Below are 5000 nucleotides of genomic sequence, written 5' to 3'. Positions count from 1 at the left end.
AGTAAGTAAGTAAGTATTACATATAGGGGCGGGACATGCGGGGAGATCTGCGAAACGTGCACTACGGGGCACACGCGTACCTACCGGGGCATACCGACCCCTATTGGGGCACACGTGTGCATATCGGGGCATACCGGGCCTATCAGGGCACACGCGTACATACCGGGGCATATCGAGCCCTACTGGGGCACACGTGCGCATATCGGGGCGTACCAAGCCTATCGGGGCATACGCATGTATCCCAAGGCATACCGAGTCTATCCGGGCATACGCGTTCATACCGGGGCGTAACGGGCCTATCGGGGCATACTTGGGCATATCCGGGCAAAAAATGCCACAGAAAGTGCCGGGGCGCCAGCTGGAGCCATCATCCGACGTGCCATGGCTTTGGCCCCATGGTCTTCGCAACCGAGCATTCGTGACACCCGACGGGGCCAGGACACCAACCCTTCCGACACGAGCATTCGCGCATGTTCTTTGGCCACACAACGGCGCCAGCACGAGCAAAACCATCAGCGGTGCGGTGGCCTTGCACGGCCTTTTGTCTTTGGAACCAACCATCAGTGCTAAGGGAAGTGCCGAAGTCCCGGCATCCGCGGAGCCAAGTCATTGCGCGCTTGGTCTCTGCAGCGGGGCATGCCGGGCACTCCCAACCATTGCAAGCAAGCAAGAAAGAAAGTAAGTAAGTAAGTAAGTAAGTATTACATATAGGGGCGGGACATGCGGGGAGATCTACGAAACGTGCACTACGGGGCACACGCGTACCTACCGGGGCATACCGACCCCTATTGGGGCACACGTGTGCATATCGGGGCATACCGGGCCTATCAGGGCACACGCGTACATACCGGGGCATACCGAGCCCTACTGGGGCACACGTGCGCATATCGGGGCGTACCAAGCCTATTGGGGCATACGCATGTATCCCAAGGCATACCGAGTCTATCCGGGCATACGCGTTCATACCGGGGCGTAACAGGCCTATCGGGGCATACTTGGGCATATCCGGGCAAAAAATGCCCAAAACTTGCGCAACCTTGGCAACCGTGGTCCATTCCTCTCTATATGCCTAGCCCTGGCAACCGTGGTCCATTCCTCACTATATGCCATGGCCTTGTGCCCATGGTCTTCACAAGACAGCATCCAAGGCGCCTGAAAGGCCAAGGGAGCCCAACCCAGCAATGCCCAGCCAAGGCCAGGCATTCCAGTGCCTACGCGGGCAAAAACGCCCAAAGCATGCCCCATTCCTTAGCCTATCCAGGCAAAAACGCCCAAAACCAGCCCATTCCAGTGCCTATCCGGGCAAAAACGCCCAAAGCATGCCCATTCCTTAGCCTGTCCAGGCAAAAACGCCCAAAACCAGCACATTCCAGTGCCTATCCGGGCAAAAACGCCCTAAACCTGCGCATTCCAGCGCCCCGCAGCATGCCACCCTCCTATAGGGTTTGCGCAACCAACCCGCCTAACCACCAGTGGCAACCAAAGGTGCTGTTAGCGACGACTTCTGAAGACGCAACGAGACGCGACGGGTTTGCGCCCAGACGCGACGAGACGATGCGGGATCTGCGCCCAACCATGCCTACAGCCGCCGACTTGTTGCGGGAGCTGCTTGCCCAAGCATGCCTAGCGTGCAAGGCCTGCGTGCCCAAGGTCTGTGGGCAAGGCTAGTGCCCAAGGCTAGTGCGCAAGGCTAGTGCCCAAGGCTAGTGAGCAAGGCCTGGGTGCAAGGCTAGTGTGCAAGGCTTGTATGCAAGGCTAGTGTGCAAGGCTGCTGTGCAAGGCTTGTGGGCAAGGCTGGTGCGCAAGGCTAGTGCCCAAGGGTTGTGTGCAAGGCTAGTGCCCAAGGCTAGTGCGCAAGGCTCGTGCCCAAGGCTAGTTCGCAAGGCTTGTGTGCAAGGCTGGTGCGATGGGCCAGTGCCCAAGGCTTGTGAGCAAGGCTTGTATGCATGGCTTGTGTGCAAGGCTTGTGTGCATGGCTTGTGCGCAAGGCTTGTGTCCAAGGCTTTTGTGCAAGGCTCGTGCGCAAGGCTAGTGTGCAAGGCTTGTGCGCATTGGCGGGTAGCCCACCACCATGCACGATCCAAATGCCACTCACGCGACAACACGGTGCCAAGCCGGGCATGGTGTGCACTCAAAACCAATCAACGGACAGAGGTCATGCGTCATGGGGGGGATCTAGCAAGGCCATGGGGAAGGTCATGGAGGACCTTGGAAGCAAGCGCAAGACGAGAGCGAATCGAACAAGGGGCCAGGACGGGGCCTTGTGCCCATGGTCTTCGCAAGACAGCGTCCAAGGCGCCCGAAAGCCCAAGGGAACCCAAACCCGGCCGACACTTGCAATCGCACATGCTCTCTGCAACACACCATCAATGCCGCCCAACGGGGCCAGCACGAGCAGTCATCCGCTGTCCCCTGGCCCTGCGCACGTTTGTCTTTGAAACCGAGCATCAATGCCACAGAAAGTGCCGGGGCGCCAGCTGGAGCCATCATCCGCGTTGCCATGGCTCGCTTGGCCTTGGCTTGCCAGGCCCCGACACGAGCAATCGCGCATTTTCTTTGCAACCGACCATCAATGCCGCCCAACGGGGCCAGCACGAGCAGTCATCCGCGGTCCCCTGGCCCTGCGCACGTTTGTCTTTGAAACCGAGCATCAATGCCACAGAAAGTGCCGGGGCGCCAGCTAGAGCCATCATCCGCGTTGCCATGGCTCGCTTGGCCTTGGCTTGCCAGTCCCCGACACGAGCAATCGCGCATTTTCTTTGCAACCGACCATCAATGCCGCCCAACGGGGCCAGCACGAGCAGTCATCCGCGGTCCCCTGGCCCTGCGCACGTTTGTCTTTGAAACCGAGCATCAATGCCACAGAAAGTGCCGGGGCGCCAGCTGGAGCCATCATCCGACGTGCCATGGCTTTGGTCCCATGGTCTTCGCAACCGAGCATTCGTGACACCCGACGGGGCCAGGACACCAACCTTTCCGACACGAGCATTTGCGCATGTTCTTTGGCCACACAAAGGCGCCAGCACGAGCAAAATCATCCGCGGTGCGGTGGCCTTGCACGGCCTTTTGTCTTTGGAACCAACCATCAGTGCCACGGGAAGTGCCGGAGTCCCGGCATCCGCGGTGCCAAGTCATTGCGCCCTTGGTCTCTGCAGCGGGGCATGCCGGGCACTCCCAACCATTGCAAGCAAGCAAGCAAGCAAGAAAGAAAGTAAGTAAGTAAGTAAGTATTACATATAGGGGCGGGACATGCGGGGAGATCAGCGAAACGTGCATTACGGGGCACACGCGTACCTACCGGGGCATACCGACCCCAATTGGGGCACACGTGTGCATATCGGGGCATACCGGGCCTATCGGGGCACACGCGTACATACCGGGGCATACCGAGCCCTACTGGGGCACACGTGCGCATATCGGGGCGTACCAAGCCTATCGGGGCATACGCATGTATCCCAAGGCATACCGAGTCTATCCGGGCATACGCGTTCATACCGGGGCGTAACGGGCCTATCGGGGCATACTTGGGCATATCCGGGCAAAAAATGCCCAAAACTTGCGCAACCTTGGCAACCGTGGTCCATTCCTCTCTATATGCCTAGCCTTGGCAACCGTGGTCCATTCCTCACTATATGCCATGGCCTTGTGCCCATGGTCTTCCCAAGACAGCGTCCAAGGCGCCCGGAAGGCCAAGGGAGCCCAACCCAGCGATGCCCTGCTATGGCAAGCCAAGGCCAAGCATTCCGGTGCCTATCCGGGCAAAAATGCGATTCGTCTCTATATGCCTAGCCTTGGCAACCGTGGTCCATTCCTCACCATATGCCATGGCCTTGTGCCCATGGTCTTCCCAAGACAGCGTCCAAGGCGCCCGGAAGGCCAAGGGAGCCCAACCCAGCAATGCCCTGCTTTGGCAAGCCAAGGCCAAGCATTCCGGTGCCTAACCTTGGCAACCGTGGTCCTTTCCTCACCATATGCCATGGCCTTGTGCCCATGGTCTTCGCAAGACATCGTCAGAGGCGCCCAAAAGGCCAAGGGAGCCCAACCCAGCAATGCCCTGCTTTGGCAAGCCAAGGCCAAGCATTCCGGTGCCTAACCTTGGCAACCGTGGTCCTTTCCTCACCATATGCCATGGCCTTGTGCCCATGGTCTTCGCAAGACATCGTCAGAGGCGCCCAAAAGGCCAAGGGAGCCCAACCCAGCAATGCCCTGCTTTGGCAAGCCAAGGCCAAGCATTCCGGTGCCTAACCTTGGCAACCGTGGTCCTTTCCTCACCATATGCCATGGCCTTGTGCCCATGGTCTTCGCAAGACATCGTCAGAGGCGCCCAAAAGGCCAAGGGAGCCCAACCCAGCAATGCCCTGCTTTGGCAAGCCAAGGCCAAGCATTCCGGTGCCTAACCTTGGCAACCGTGGTCCTTTCCTCACCATATGCCATGGCCTTGTGCCCATGGTCTTCGCAAGACATCGTCCAAGGCGCCCAAAAGGCCAAGGGAGCCCAACCCAGCAATGCCCTGCTAGGGCAAGCCAAGGCCAAGCATTCCGGTGCCTAACCTTGGCAACCGTGGTCCTTTCCTCACCATATGCCATGGCCTTGTGCCCATGGTCTTCGCAAGACATCGTCCAAGGCGCCCAAAAGGCCAAGGGAGCCCAACCCAGCAATGCCCTGCTAGGACAAGCCAAGGCCAAGCATTCCGGTGCCTATCCGGGCAAAAACGCCCAAAGCATGCCCATTCCTTAGCCTATCCAGGCAAAAACGCCCAAAATCTGCACATTCTAGTGCCTATCCGGGCAAAAACGCCCACCAGCATGCCACCCTCCTATAGGGTTTGCGCAACCAACCAGCCTAACCACCAGTGGCAACCAAAGGTGCTGTTAGCGACGACTTCTGAAGACGCGACGAGACGATGCGGGATCTGCGCCCAGACGCGACGAGACGATGCGGGATCTGAGCCCAAGAATGCCTAGACCCGTCCACTTGATGCTGGATCTGCCCCCCAAGCA

Source organism: Tasmannia lanceolata, unplaced genomic scaffold (assembly GCF_043159265.1).
Source record: "Tasmannia lanceolata isolate RefF3 unplaced genomic scaffold, GAP_Taslan_0.1 ptg000037l, whole genome shotgun sequence".
Classification (NCBI taxonomy): Eukaryota; Viridiplantae; Streptophyta; class Magnoliopsida; order Canellales; family Winteraceae; genus Tasmannia; species Tasmannia lanceolata.
Note: the sequence above shows the minus strand (reverse complement) of the source record.